Source organism: Rana temporaria, chromosome 5 (genome assembly GCF_905171775.1).
Source record: "Rana temporaria chromosome 5, aRanTem1.1, whole genome shotgun sequence".
NCBI classification, from domain to species: Eukaryota; Metazoa; Chordata; class Amphibia; order Anura; family Ranidae; genus Rana; species Rana temporaria.
In genome coordinates this window covers 271,124,836-271,142,079 of record NC_053493.1, presented here as the reverse complement: position 1 = coordinate 271,142,079, position 17,244 = coordinate 271,124,836, and positions in this window count along the sequence as shown.

Here is a 17,244-nt window from a genome sequence, read left to right as displayed (position 1 = left end):
TGTTAACAATTATCTTCACAATATTAAGCACTATGCTGTAAAACTGATTTGTGAGTTTTTAGTGACTTGTTTATAGCTTTATAATTCCATGTTGCATGCACACACAGCAAGAACAGGTATCAGTGGAATATTACAATAATCTAGGTAAGTATTAACTATCTCTTTGGATGGACAAGTTTGAAGGTTTCTTTTTACAAAAAGTGTTTCTGATTGGCCCAGTTGTGCAGTAGATCAATATAATTAGCATCTGGAAGATTTATTCAACTAACGCTCAATACACTGCACCTGGTCAGTCTTTCTATTTTAAATCTAAACTCCAGGCAGATTTAAAAGATACAGTTCTGTATATATAAAGACACCACTTTTTTTTTGTTTTTATGAAAGTTGTGTAAGTACTTGCAATTGACCTGCTATTAGCCTCTTGCAGTCCCTGTACAGCAGAGCTCAGAGAGGAAGAAACACAATCAGTTGTGCTGTAGAGCTCATGAGCTTACACACAACATGCTGATAGGACGAGAGATAGTAGTGGAAAAGATGAGCTCATCAGTCTTCTGCTTCTCCTCCAATCACAGAATGGGGGGGGGGCAAAACCTTTAACCACCTCTTCAATACCGGGCTTTTATACCCACCTCAATACCAGGCCTATTCTGGCACTTCTCTCCTACATGTACAAATCATCATTCTTTTGCTAGAAAATTACGCAGAACCCCCAAACATTATATATATTTTTTTAGCAGACACCCTAGGGCAGTGATGGCGAACCTTGGCACCCCAGATGTTTTGGAACTACATTTCCCATGATGCTCATGTACTCTGCAGTGTAGAGGAGTATCATGGGAAATGTAGTTCCAAAACATCTGGGGTGCCAAGGTTCGCCATCACTGCCCTAGGGAATAAAATGACGGTCATTGCAACGTTTTATCTTGCACAGTATTTGCGCAATCATTTTTCAAGCGCCTTTTTTTTGTAAAAAAATTGTTTCATGAATTACAAAAATAACAAAACCGTAAAGTTAGCCCAATTTTTTTGTAAAATATGAAAGATTATGTTACACCGAGTAAATAGTCACGCTTTAAAATTGCGCACACTCATGGAATGGCGCCAAACTTCGGTACTTAAAAATCTCCATAGGCAACGCTTTGAAATTTTTTACAGGTTACCAGTTTAGATTTACAGAGGAGATCTAGTGCTAGAATTGTTGCGTCCACTTCTGCGCGAGAGCTACCGGGGACAGGGGACAGGGGCATTTTAATTTTGCTTTTTATCCTTTTTTTTTTTACACTTTTTCTTAAAACATTTTTTTCACTTTTATTCCCATTACAAGGAATGTAAACATCCCTTGTAATCGGAAATGTGTGTGACAGGTAGAACCACAATATCAAAGAACTATAATATAGGCTCAAGTGTGGTCATTATACATCTAACCATAAATGCAGTGACATATATGGTGATAATTGCACTTAAGAAACACATCCCATATGTAGATATAAGTGAACGATAAAAACCAAACACATTATTGATTCTAGTGACTAAAAACGCAATAGTCCATATACTTAAGACATCAAGGGTCGGCAGTGAAGTCTAAAGGACAACACACTGTTGCTGCTGATGTCTGACCATCTCTTAGGTGGATGTTCTGCACAGTAGATAATTACACCCAGGAGTGCCTTCACCTTCCAGGAATGAGGGAGAGAAAAGGGTACCCTTACCCAAAAATAGTTGACCCAACTCACCATACGGCGGTGGATCTGCCAAGCATGTATCCAAAAGCGCGGAAACGTGGAATCAATTCCAAGGATGAGTCCTTCAATCTTCTCCTCTGCAGGCAAGCAATGAATCCACAGGGCCAGCGGTTCAGGAAGTAGATGGTACTCTGAACAGTGAGTTATTATAAGCAGCTCTCCAAAGTGTGTCTCCTCAAAATATTGTTATTATATTCAAGGTGAAAAAAGAGAGAAAAGGGCCTCCACATAGCGTAAATCCAAATGATGGAATTAATAAAAATAAAATATTGAGACAAATGAATATTGGATAAAAAATGGTTCAATTGAACAATAAAAAAGGTGCAGTATAGGGTGTTTTGGGCCGGTGTTTTGGGCCAGTGTATTAACCCTACGTGTTTCACCTGCAAAGACTTCAACTACCCCAGTATGTTGTTTTCATTACTGATTTTTCTACCGCGACTTCACATTGCATGAGATTCTTGTATACACTCACTATGTGTCACATTTATACTACGCCCTTTCACTTTATCTGAGTGGATATTTACAATTTTTCCCTTTGTTTACTGTTGGTACAATGCCTCTGCTCTTGCTGTCAATACACAATGGAAAGCATAAGTGAAAGGCACAGAGCCAATTAAAATAGCTCTGTGCCTTGTGAATGATGTGATGGACATTTTCTGTAGCCACAAATTTACAACTGTTACATTTAAGGACCCTTCCTGTCAGGATTCAGCAGCAGAGATGGCTAGATCTGCGTAGCCACACAAGGAAATGGAGACCAAACTATATTTGCTTAAAGTGGAGGCCCATCCTGCATCTAAAGACACCAGGGATCTAACACTAACCTCTCTATCCCTGGTAAGAAAAAACGAGTATACATACATTTTTGGAAGCCAATGTGAACCCACTTTATCCAGATCTCACACAGAGCTGTCAGCCGTGGCATCTCTGCGTAGGCGGGTGCAGAGGAGGCAGAGGACAACAAAAGCCCAATAGTAACTTTATGGGTGACATCACTTCCCATTCACTTCACAACCGTTATTCTCAGTGTCCTTCGGAGACCTTTCAGCGCTGCAGATCGGGTGGGAGCGGGTCAGGTCCGCTTCCAAAAAGGTATGTGTACTCATCTTTCTTTACAGGGATACAGGTTATTGTTAGATCCCTTGTGTCTTTAGATGCAGGGATTTTAGATTTTGCATTGACTTAAACTTTAAGTGAGATTTATTTACAGTAAATCAAAAACCATCCAAACAAAACACAGCAAACATAAAATTAACGTGAACAAAAACCCCAGTGACAGAATACCTGACTAATAAAGGTAGCAAACAGGAAACCTAACTAACAATTAACTATATACAATGGAGAACAGAGAAAAGCAGGGAAAACTGGAGGTACAGGTAGCAGATGGAAAGGGGGGAACCAATAATGGGGTGAGGAACAAAGGAGAGCAGGTACAAGGGAGCAGGGTAAAGGATGCAAATTACAGGGTAGGAGCAAGAACAGAATTATTGTTAACAAGATATGGCAGCAGTAAAACACTAAAGCAAGAAGCAACAGGAGGGGATCTAAATATCCTCACAGCAATCAGCATCAGATGGAAACTGATAACTGAAGTCTGCTGGCTGCTGAGAGACATTCGCTGGTGGACACTGGAACTGCAACCATCAGCTCTGGGAAGTACAGGGCCTTCTGCACGTGAACTAGGTCCTGACAGTCCCCTTCCTCTCACAATTAGTGGGACAATACAAAAATAGTAATATTAGTAATATTGAAACCATATATAACCATTTAACCACCTTCTTCTTCTGTACATCTCCTCTCCATCCTGTATATTAACCCCTTAACCTTTATTATCTGCACATATGCCCTTTCACCTCATCCTCCCTCTGTGACTGAATGTATGGCTGCACTGAATCTAGTACACTATGATGGCCTCTTCCCAAAGACATTGGTTGTGAAATACATGCAAATGATTCATGTAATGGAGAGTTATGGAGAATGTTAAGAGCAATAGCAGGCGCGTGAGCCCGTGGAGTGTTGCCAGAGACAATGCGCGTGGCCTGGTGGCTGCAATGTCCGCCGGCCACCCGCAATCTCTCCACAGAGAGAAATCTGCTATTTCCAGTGATCAGGGACAGTGTTCTCTTTCTACTCCCTGTCAGTTCCCTCCCCCACATATAGAAACACCTCCCTAGGGCACACGTAAAAACCTTAATCACCCCCTAGTGTTAACCCCTTCCCTGCCAGTGCCCTTTATACAGTAATCAGTGGCTATTTTTAGCACTGATAGCTGTATGAATGTCACTGGTCCCAAAAAAGTGTCAAAAGTGTCAAATCTGTTTTCCGCAATGTCGCAGTCTTGCTAAAAATTGCTGATTGACGCCATTACTAGTAAAAAAATAATAATATTAAAAATACCATAAATATATCCCCTATTTTGTAGACACAATAACTTTTGCGCAAACCAATCAATATAAGCTTGCAATTTTTTACCCCAAAAAATGTAGAAGAATACATATTAACCTAAACTGATGAAGAAATTTTTTTTTTTTACATTTTTTGGGGGGATATTTATTATAGCAAAAAGCAAAATATATATATTATATATTACTTCAGCTAATCACAGGAGCTACAGCTACGTACCTGGGTTCGGTTTGAAGTGGGTTTACAGAAAAACTAGTTCAGGTGCTGCCTCCAAACCTCATTAAGATCAATGGGAGCAGAATATTAAAAACAGTAATGGCCATTTTCTAGGCTAATAGGCAAGAGATTGTCAAACAAATGGGAAGGAGGCTGGGCATGGTTTTTCATTTTGTTTGTCAGGGAGCAGTGATTTTATTAATGCTTTAGGAGCAACATTAAAAATGGCAATTTTCTTTCAATATTATGTCTGAAGGATGCCATTATATCCTGCCTGTAAAATTGTGCATATGTATGAGGTATACAACCTACTGCAGAAAAACTGACTTTTACAAAGAAAAAATGCAGTTTAAATTGCTAGCAGATCGCAAATTTGGCTGCTTTGCTTCTGTTTGTAAATAAATGGCCTGGGATTCCCTTAATTTATGGCAGACCCTTAACCTTGAAGAGAATAAAAAAAAAAAAGTACAAAAAAAACTGCCCACATCCCCCAACTTATCACCCCACTCACACCAAATGACATCTCCCGATCCCTGTCACTAAAATAAACAAAATGGCAGGATATCCCAAGTGACATCAATGGCGATGACCATATTTGGTCAGTAACATCAAGGAGATCCAGGAATCCCTACCTGATAAATGAATAGGCCATATGAGGACGAGTCATGGTGGATAGGATGCTGTTATTTGGTCAATAACATCCAGCAGCTCACAGCTCCTTTGTTTACATGCAGACAAGATAATACACCACCTTGCCCTGAAAATTGTTGCACTTACAAATGTTAAGAGCCAGTTCACACTGGGGCTACTCGTCAGGCGACTCAGCCGCCTGACAAGTCACGTTCCATTCTATTCACCAGAACCTTTCTAATAGGAGCGACTTCGGGGGAGACTCGGGGCGATTTGCATTGACTTACATACAGAAGTAATTTTGCTAATCGCCTCTGAAGTCGTCTTCAGGACGACTTGCCGAGTCGCCCCCGAAGTCGTGCCGCCCCAGTGTGAACCGGCTCTTAGGTATTCTCATGTTTATTTATTTTGTTTGTATTGGTAATACAGAAGAAAGTGGCTTGAGGGCTACAAATTCAAATATAATATGTTTATATTGTATAGTGGTATATGGTTTATGTTTTTATATATATATATATATATATATATATATATATATATATATATATATATATATATATATCCTTTATATATGGGTTCAGATGAAAAAAAGAATACACATGATTCTACAGAGATGGAGGAATGGATGGAGGAATAGAAATACTAGCACAGTCTATGTAAGCCTGTGTAAGCTGTAAGTTAGGTGACTATGAAAGACTACAGGTCCCAGCGTGAGTTATATAACTAGGGATGAGCCGGATGTTCGAGCCGAACATAATTTCGACTCGAACATCGGGTGTTCGCCTGTTCGCCGAATATCAAACAATTTGGGGTGTTTGCGGCAAATTCGAAAGCCACAGAACACCCTTTAATAATCTATGGGAGAATTCAAAAGTGCTAATTTTATAGGTTCATATGCAAGTTATTGTCATAAAAAGTGTTTGGGGACCTGGGTCCTGCCCCAGGGGACATGTATCAAAAATGCATGTATGCAAAAAAAGTTTTAAAAACAGCCGTTATTTCGAGAGCAGTGATTTTAATAATGCTTAAAGTGAAACAATAAAAGTGAAATATTTCTTTAAATTTCGTACCTGGGGGGTGTCTATATTATGCCTGTAAAGTAGCGCATTTTCCCCGTGTTTAGAACAGTCCCTGCACCCCAAACCAAAATTAAAAAACAATGCGTGGGGGGTCCCCCCAAATTCCATACCAGGCCCTTCAGGTCTGGTAGGGATTTTAAGGGGAACCCTGTGCCAAAATAAAAAAAGTGGAATGGGTTCCCCCCAAAAATCCATACCAGACCCTTATCCGAGCACGCAACCTGGCAGGCCGCAGGAAAAGAGGGGGGACAAGAGAGCGCCCCCCTCCTGAACTGTACCAGGCCACATACCCTCAACATGAGGAGGGGTACAAGGGCATCACCCCCACAACCCTTGCCCGGTGGTTGTGGGGGTTTGCGGGCGGGATGCTTATCAGAATCTGATTTTTTTTTTAAATCACAGTAGACAGCTTGGGACAAGTACTTTATTAAAAAGAAAAAAAGGAAAAAAAATTCCAGCGATGTAAATGCATTCTCGAGCAAGCATACGAGTATATTGAGTATATTGATGAAAAAAAAACGCTGACTCAATTCTGCCTCCATGGGAAGCACCCACCGTATGACGCTCTTCCACTGTGACAGCTCTTATAGAGCTAAGGGTGGGGCCACCCGTCAAATGCGAGGGTGACCGCATACCCTCTGACGCAACAGGGAAATGGCGGGGTTACCCAGTGACACGTACGGGTGACCCCGCCCCTCTCTGACGCGATGGGAAACCCGTGAAAATATCTTGCCAAATGCTTTGACGTCTGCTTTAAAAACAATTATTTTTGGTACAAACACACATTGTATCAACAAAAAACAGGAGTGGCAATGGGAGCCAAATTTGCATCCAGTGTGGCAAATTTATTTATGGCCAATGGGAGGAAGAATCCATCTAAACAAATACACCAATGGAGCTGATTTTCTACAAAAGATACATAGATGACGTGATCATTTTATGGAAAGGCAATCAAGACAAATTACTAGACTTCATGAACCAATTAAATCAAAACAACCGCAACATCAAATTGTTATGGAACATTAGTGAGAAAAGCATCCCGTTCCTGGATATAGAAATCAAGAGGATAAGAAATTAATCACAAAAGCACACTTCAAAACTGTACACTGGAACAGTTACCTCCTAAAGGAAAACTACACCACAAAAACTGGCTTTACAATATACCGAAAGGTCAGCTCATTTGACTAAGATGCAATTGCACAAACATAAGAGATTATGCAGAATAAGTAACCAAAATGGGTTCATTCAGATGGACAGAATGGCACTAAGTAAGAAAAACAAACAACAGAACCAGCAAATAGATCTTGTATCTATCATTCTAGATCAGGGGTATCAAATTCCATTTTATCGTTGGCCGCATCAGCATTATAATTGCCCTCAAAAGGGTGGTTGTATCTGTAAGATTAGATGTCCAGCACATCCCCTCCCCATATATTAGATGTCAAGAGCCACCCCACCATCAAAAGTTGTGTCCCCCACTCTCCCTTACATAACAGTGCACCCCCCTTTCCTTATGCTGCTGCTGGGAAGAAGCTGAATGCATTGCTTGAAAGCAGAAATTCGAACATGCTGCATTTTTTCACGTTGTTTTTTAACCTCCCTGGCGGTAAACCCGAGCGTGACTCGGGGTTGGTTTTCAATGTTAGGATCGGTATCCCCGAGTCACGCTCGGGGTGGACGTGCAGCGGCGCGGCTTACCTTTTGCTGGATCCACAGGCAAGTTACTCACCTTGTCCCTGGATCCAGCGATGCCACTCCGCTGTGTGAGCGAGCGGGACCTCCTCGCTCGATTCACAGTCTCCCCGTGTGCCGCCGATCTCCGTTCCCTGCGACGTTACGACGCACGGGAGCGGAGAACGGCGCCAAATTCAAAAAAGTAAACAAACACTTTACATACAGTATACTGTAATCTTATAGATTACAGTACTCTATGTAAAAAATACACACACCCCTTGTCCCTAGTGATCTGCCCAGTGCCCTACATGTACTTTTATAAAAATAAAAAATGTCATTTCTGCCTAAAAACTGTAGATTGTCCAAAAGTGTCCCTTTATGTCAAAAATGTTTTTAGATCAGCTAGAAAACAGTGATAATAAATTATAATCACTTGCAGAATTGTGCGATAGCGATTTGTGGGGAAATTCGTCATAAAAAAAAAAAAATAATGACAGCGACAATTCTGCAACTGAGCACATTTCAGTGATTTTGAGTTGATTACATTATTGAATAATTTTTATTATAATTAAATTATTATTTGTTATAATTATTTATAATTATTTATTATATTATAATTTATCATTTTGTTTTAAAAAAAAAAATCATACCCGGGATGCCTACAAGACTCTTGCTTGGTCAGATTTAAGTGAGTTATTTCTAAAAATTACAGGCCTACAGTATAAAACGCCAAATTTCCTTGCAAAATAATTGTACCGCTTTTGGTACGTAATTCCAGACAGAATCATACCGCCAGGGAGGTTAAAATGTTGTTTTTAGTGTTGTTAAAAATGATCGTGTGTGGGCAAAAAAGCTGTTTTAAACCCGCGCATGCCCAGAAGCAAGTTATGAGACGGGAGCGCTTGTGCAGGTAAAACTACCATTCATAATGGAGTAAGCACATTCATCACGCTGTAACAGACAAAAAAGCGCAAATCATCTTTTACTAACAAGGAATCAGCTAAAAGCAGCCCAAAGGTGAATAGAACTTCCCCTTTAGAGTGCCGTCGTATGTGGTGTACGTCACCGCACTTTGTTCATCATTTTTCAAAAACAATGGTGTGTGGGCAACATCGTTTTTAATGATGAAGTTGGAAAGATGTTGTTTTTTGGACATGCTGAAAAACGTTGTTTTTTTTAATGCCGAAAAACGATCGTGTGTACGCGGCATGAGGGTCTGGAGGAGGAACAGAGGAGGGCTGGAGCTCTCCTGCAGCTGCAGGAGAGGTGCGAGGGACACATTAAATGGCCTGGAGCGCCGGATTCGGCCCGCGGGCCTTGTGTTTGACACCTGTGTTCTAGTTTATAACTATAAATAGAAAAAAACATAAAATGTCATTGGCATATATTACATATAGATAACATCTTCAAACTATATTACCCAGTAGACCCAAATTTGTGTACAAAAAACACTTTTGTAAAAAATGTTTTGGATCCTCCAAAAAAGAATTTCACCTTCTTCACAGGTAAGGGATTTTATCCTTGCAAGAAATGCTATGCATGTGTACGCACTAAGCTCCCAAACGAAAATAAATTCCATGTCCAAGCTACCAGTAGGGATGAGCCGAACACCCCCCGTTCGGTTCACACCAGAACCTTCGAACAGACCGACCGTTCGCGCGAACATTTAGAACCCCATTGACGTCTATGGGACTCGAACGTTTGAATTCAAAAGTGCTCATTTTAAAGCCTAATATGCAAGTTATTGTCGTAAAATGTGTTTGAGAACCCGGGTCTTTCCCCAGGGAACATGTATCAATGGAAAAAAAAGTTTTAAAAACTGTTGTTTTTTCTGGAGCAGTGATTTTAATGATGCTTAAAGTGAAAAAAAAATGAAAAATTCTTTTAAATATCATACCTGCTGGGTGTCTATAGTATGCCTGTGAAGTGGCATGTGTTTAGAACTGTCCCTGCACAAAATGAGATTACTATATAGAAAAAGTAATTTAAAACTGCTTTCGGCTTTAACCACTTACCCCCCGGACCATATTGCTGCCCAAAGACCAGAGACCTTTTTGCGATTCGGGACTGCGTCGCTTTAACAGACAATTGCGCGGTCGTGCGACGTGGCTCCCAAACAAAATTGGCATCCTTTTTTTCCCACAAATAGAGCTTTCTTTTGGTGGTATTTGATCACCTCTGCGGTTTTTATTTTTTGCGCTATAAACAAAAATATAGCGACAATTTTGAAAAAAATGAATATTTTTTACTTTTTGCCATAATAAATATCCCCCAAAAATATATAAAAAAACATTTTTTTTCCTCAGTTTAGGCCGATACGTATTATTCTATATATTTTTCGTAAAAAAAAATCGCAATAAGCGTTAATTGATTGGTTTGCACAAAAGTTATAGCGTTTACAAAATAGGGGGTATTTTTATGGCATTTTTATTAATATTTTTTTTTACTAGTAATGGCGGTGATCAGCGATTTTTTTCCGGTACTGCGACATTATGGCGGACACTTCGGACACTTTTGACACATTTTTGGGACCATTGTCATTTTTATAGCGATCAGTGCTATAAAAATGCATTGGATTACTATAAAAATGCCACTGGCAGTTAAGGGGTTAACACTAGGGGGCGGGGGAAGGGGTTAAGTATGCCTGGGTGTGTTCTTACTGTGGGGGGGGGTGGCCTCACTAGGGGAAACACTGATCCTCTGTTCATACATTGTATGAACAGAAGATCAGCATTTCCCCCGCTGACAGGACCGAGAGCTGTGTGTTTACACACACAGCTCCCGGTCCCCGCTCTGTAACGAGCGATCGCGTGTGCCCGGCGGCGATCGCGAGCCGCCGTATAGCTATGGGCTCTCGCCCAGGAGAGCCGACCTGCCGCCGTAGAATGACGGCGGCTGGTCGGCAAGCAGTTAATGTAATGTCTGGATGAATATGGATGAAAATCATTGAGAAAAATAGCACAGACACAGACAGTACACACACCACGTAGCTTTAGGTGCACACTGCAGAGGACAATGGCAGTACACACACCACGTAGCTTTAGGTGCACACTGCAGAGGACACGGGCAGTACACACACCACGTAGCTTTAGGTGCACACTGCAGAGGACACAGGCAGTAGACACCACGTAGCTTTAGGTGCACACTGCAGAGGACACCGTCAGTACACACACCACGTAGCTTTAGGTGCACACTGCAAAGGACACAGGCAGTACACACACCACGTAGCTTTAGGTGCACACTGCAGAGGACACAAATAGTACACACACCACGTAGCTTTAGGTGCACACTGCAGAGGACACAGGCAGTACACATACCACGTAGCTTTAGGTGCACACTGCAGAGGACACGGGCAGTACACACACCACGTAGCTTTAGGTGCACACTGCAGAGGACACAGGCAGTAGACACCACGTAGCTTTAGGTGCACACTGCAGAGGACACCGTCAGTACACACACCACGTAGCTTTAGGTGCACACTGCAAAGGACACAGGCAGTACACACACCACGTAGCTTTAGGTGCACACTGCAGAGGACACAAACAGTACACACACCACGTAGCTTTAGGTGCACACTGCAGAGGACACAGGCAGTACACATACCACATAGCTTTAGGTGCACACTGCAGAGGACACAGGTAGTACACACCACGTAGCTTTAGGTGCACACTGCAGAGGACACAGGAAGTACACACCACGTAGCTTTAGGTGCACACTGCAGAGGACACAGGCAGTACACACACCACATAGCTTTAGGTGCACACTGCAGAGGACACAGGCAGTACACACACCACGTAGCTTTAGGTGCACACTGCAGAGGACACAGGCAGTACACCACGTGAGAATACTGCAGCTAGCACAATCGCCTGCCTGTCAGTAAATTAGGAAGAGCGGATCTAGCTAAACTATACAGTGTATGAATATATATATAAAAGAAATCCAGATAGGTACTGTCTCTACTAGAAAAACGGGAGGAGAGTATGTCCCTCTAACATATTCACCTAAATGTGTGTAATCCTGCTATAAGATCAAAATGCAGGCACTTTACAGAACAGTATTAAAAAAGCATAATGAGTGGGTGAATCTGTTGACTTACAATCATTACTTGATGAATTCAAGTGATAAACTTTAAATAGTCATAAATAATGTTTTATATGAACCTGGCTAAAAGAAAACTATAAACTTTTTCAAAATGTTATTTTTAGCCTTGAACACAATGAAGAAACTACACAAAAGGCAGACCTTTTACTGGGTCAGTCGGCTTTATACAGTGATATAACCAAGTTTCGTCACACGATTCACATTTATTTCCCTCACTTTTGCAAATCCAGGGTGTGATATTCTTGTACACATGGATAATGTCTACGATGCTAATTTAACTAAATGCCCAGAAATGGATGAAGTGTATTGCAATTTAATTTGAGTTGTATATAAAAAAAATCTCACAGTTCATTTTAAATAGGAATCAGTTCTTCAAAAATACAATTTTAGGATGAATGCACTTGCTTAAAGCGGAGTTCCGGCCACAATTTCACTTTTTAAATATAAATACCCCTGTAATACACAAGCTTAATGTATTCTAGTAAAGTTAGTCTGTAAACTAAGGTCTGTTTTGTTAGGTTGTTACAGCATTTAGACACTTTATAAAATAGAAATTGACTGGGGTCATCTTAAGTGTGGGCATCATGAAGCCAGACTGTATGACTTCCTGGATTTCAGCCTTGCAGATCTCGCACATGCTCAGTGCTGCACAAGCAGTGTCAGATCAGGTTTCAGCACCTGTGCTGTCCAAGTCACATGATTCTTTGAGACTGGGGAGTGCACAGACTCCTGGAAAGTTACACCCACTACATTCCCAGGAGTCTGTGCGGTGTAGGTTAGGAAGCATTAAGCACCTAGGTGCAGGAAGTGGGAAGATTAACTATTCTGCCTAGCAACAACACTTTGAAGGCATCTAAAAAAAAAAAATTCGTAAAGGTCTAATGACATTTTTTTAAAACTACTGATGTAATGTTATATTTATGGGTGGAACTCCACTTTAAAGTATTTTTTTGTTTTGTTATTTAACCACTTGCTGACCACTGCCAGTAGATGTACGTCGGCAGAATGGCTCCTGTGCGCAAAGCAACGTACAGGTACATTGCTTTGAAATTCCCGCCAGTGTCCGCCAGTGTCCCGCGATCGTGTCACGGAGCTGCAGAACAGGGGGATGTCTATGTAAACAAGGCCTTGTGACAGAACACTGATCTACTGCTCCCTGTGATCGGGAGCAGTAATCAATGTATTCTCACATGTAGCCCAGCCCCCACACAGTTATAATCACTCCCTAGGACACACTTAACCCCTTCCTCACCCCCTAGTGGTTAATCCCTTCCCTGCCAGTGTCATTTACACAGCGACAGTGCATTTTTATAGCACTGATCACTGTATAAAGGACAATGGTCCCAAAATAGCATCAAAAGTGCCATAATGTCGCAGTCACGATCAAAATCGCAGAACGCCGCCATTTCTTTAACCACTTAAGCCCCGGACCAATATGCAGCCTAAAGACCCAAGGGGTTTTTACAGTTCGGGACTGCGTCGCTTTAACAGACAATTGCGCGGTCGTGCGACGTGGCTCCCAAACAAAATTGGCGTCCTTTTTTCCCCACAAATAGAGCTTTCTTTTGGTGGTATTTGATCACATCTGCGGTTTTTAGTTTTTGCGCTATAAACAAAAATAGAGCGACAATTTTGAAAAAAAAGCAATATTTTTTACTTTTTGCTGTAATAAATATCCCCCAAAAACATATATAAAAACATTTTTTTTCCTCAGTTTAGGCCGATACGTATTCTTCTACCTATTTTTAGTAAAAAAAATCGCAATAAGCGTTTATCGATTGGTTTGCGCAAAATTTATAGTGTTTACAAAATAGGGGATAGTTTTATTGCATTTTTATTTTTTATTTTTTTTTTACTACTAATGGCGGCGATCAGCAATTTTTTTCGTGACTGCGACATTATGGCGGACACTTCGGACAATTTTGACACATTTTTGGGACCATTGTCATTTTCACAGCAAAAAATGCATTTAAATTGCATTCTTTATTGTGAAAATGACAGTTGCAGTTTGGGAGTTAACCACAGGGGGCGCTGTAGGAGTTAGGGTGCACCTAGTATGTGTTTACAACTGTTTGGGGGTGTGGCTGTAGGAATGACGTCATCGATCGTGTCTTCCCTATAAAGGGAATGACGCGATCGATGCGCCGCCATAGTGAAGGACGGGGAAGCCGTGTTTACACACGGCTCTCCTCGTTCTTCAGCTCCGGGGAGCGATCGCGACGGAGCGGCTATAAACAAATAGCCGCGCCGTGGTCCCGGATCGCTCCCCGAGCGGACCCGACCTCCGCATGTAGCGGGGGGGGTCCCGATCGGACCCCCCACCCGCTAATAGGCGAGGACGTACCCATACGCCCATGTGCCTGTACGTGCCATATTGTGGACGTATATGTACATGGGCTGGTCCTTAAGTGGTTAAAAAAAAAATATTACTAAAAATGCCATAAAACTATCCCCTATTTTGTAGATGCTATAACTTTTGTGCAAACCAATCAATATATGCTTATTGCAATTTTTTACCAAAAATATGTAGAAGAATACATATCCGCCTTAACTGAGGAAAACAATTATATATATTTTTGGGGGATATTTATTATAGCAAAAAGTTTAAAGTATTGCTCTTTTTTTCAAAATTGTTGCTCTTTTTTTGTTTAATGGCACAAAAACAGCACAGGTGATCAAATACCACCAAAAGAAAGCACTCTGTGTAGGGGGAAAATAATTTTGTTTTGGAGCCATGTCGCACGGCCGTGCAATTGTCAGTTAAAGCGATGCAGTGCTGAATCGCAAAAAATGGCCCGGTCATTGGGCAGCCAAATCTTCTGGGGCTGAAGTGGTTAAGACACCACTCTTGATGAACAAGTACAAGAGACACAACAGACAGCATCATTGTCAGTCCGGTGGGGAGGGTAGTGTTAAATGTATTCACAGATTTAAATACACTAACAAATAAAAAGCCAAACTCCAGCTCACACTTTTTTATCAATTAAAGCCAAACAGTTTTTGTTTTCTTTTCCTTTTGGGATAAAGGTTTTACACAATTAAATACATTTAAAAAAAAAACTCTACCATTGTTAAATGGTTTGTCTCATCCATGTAAACCGATATACTGTATTCTGCTGGAGAGCTTGTGCTTTTGTATCACCAGAGGACAATAGAAGAAAAAAAGCCTAAAAAGAAAATGAATGCATCCATTTAAGAATAAGTAAGCTACAATATAATAAATATTTGATTTTGCTTTTTTTTTCTTCTTGTAAACAGTAACTTTTGGGAAGCCAAATCCTCCGGGGCTGAAGTGGTTAAAAAAATTATGGATATTTTCCCACTTTTGCATTAAAAAGAGTACAACCCTACTGCAAGGCGTGTGCCCCTAACAGAGGTGTTTGCTAATAAAGTGATGGAGCATTAAATGAGATATAAAGTCCATAGGTGGCAATTAGAAGATAACATGAAGATAGCATGGGTTATTATGAAAATGGAAAGTCCCTAAGCAGTAAACATTAAACAACCTGGTCACTACTCCAACTTGGAAAATGTTCTTTGGAACAAAACGCATAAGAGTGGGATTAAGCAGTGATATCACCATGCCGGCTTGAACAGTGTCTGTTAGTGTTAATGACGGGTAATGTTCCTTTGCTTGTGAGTATGCGATTTTATTTTGAAATAATCAATTTAGAAAACTGCTACACTATACTGAGACCTGGTGTTAGCATATGCGATTACCATCATCCTGCACAGAGGGAGCCATCCATCCCTCTGAGAGTGATTTGATGTGATATAAGACCTCCTGTGCCATGGGGTCTGAGTCTCTGGTAGGCAGTTCTTTGTAGTGGTGGCTGGAACACTGAAGTTGGTAAAGTCACAGCTTAACCAAAAAGAAGGAACATGCCCCAGTTCTATTCCAGGGACCAGACAGATATAAGAAACTATGAAGGATAATTTACTAAAGGCAGCTGCTCCTCATTCACTAAGCTCTAGGGAAAATTGCCTTGAAAGGACAGCTTCCCTAGAAAACTGAACAGTCTATTTGCCTTTAGTAAATCAACCACAGTGAGTAAGTGAGCTGCTTTGAGTAGCAAACACCTAGGCCAGGATTCACAAAGCACTTACGCCGACGTATCTCGAGATACGCTGCATAAGTGTAACTGTAACTAGGCTTCCTACGACCGACGTAACTTGCCTACGCCGTCGTATCGTGGGCGCATTTGCTTCTCCCATAGATTTTCTATGCGCATATGCAAATGAGGGAGATACGCCTATTCACAAAAGTAGTTGCGCCCGACGCATCATATACGCGGTTTGCGTAAGTCATACGTCCGGCGTAAAGTCATTCCTCATATAGGAGGCGCAACTCATGCAAAGGTATGGACCAGGGAACACAGCCGTCGTATTTTACATCGTTTACGTAGTACGTGAGTAGGGCTGGGCATAGGTTACGTTCACGTCGTAGGCAGTGATCCGTCGTATCTTAGGGAGTAGTTCCGTTGTGATTCTGACATCTATGACGCTTGGCCCATCATTTGCATGGGGTCACGCCTCATTAGCATGGCTCACGTCCACTTCGACCTACACTGGCTTACGCCGAGGAAACCCAGCGTATCTTTAACAGCGAGTGGGAGCAAGTGCTTTGTGAATCCAGTGCTTGCCTTTGTGCGCTGCGCTGGCGTAGTGTAAAAGAGATACGCTACGGCGGCATTTATATGCGCCGATGTCTGTGAATCCGGGCCCTAGTCTGTAGTGTACTCTAGCTGGATGTTTTTTTTGTGCAATGTGAACTAGAGGAGGGACCAAAGACACCACATCTCTGTATACATTATAACCAAAAAAAAAATAAACAACAGAAAAAGTGGGATTTATTAGGTGCCAAACCCAAAAAGTTACATACATATAATAGAAATAAAAATGTTATTCACATATTTCATGAGACCAGAAAACGTTATCAATATATAATGAAATTGTCTAAAACCATACAAGTATAATTGATCATTTTTTTTATATCATCAGATACTCTTCAGGTACCCTGTCCTAACTTTGCGGTGGCGTAGCTTAGCATGTTTAGGCTACGCCGCCGTAAGTTAGCAAGGCAAGTACTTGATTCTCAAAGTACTTGCCTGCTAAGTTACAGCGGGGTAGCCTAAAGCGGGCGGGCGTAAGGGCGCTTAATTCAAATTTGTCTAAGGGGGCGTATTTTATGTTAATGGAGCCTGACCTGACGTTTTTTACACTTTTGTTTAACTGCGCAAGCGCCGGGCGCCTACATTTCCCAGTGTGCATTGCGGCTAGGTACGCCGCACGGGCCTATTGATTTTGACGTGGACGTAAACTACATAAATCCCTATTCACGGACGACTTATGCAAACAACGTAAAATTTTCGAATTTCGAAGCGGGAACGGCGGCC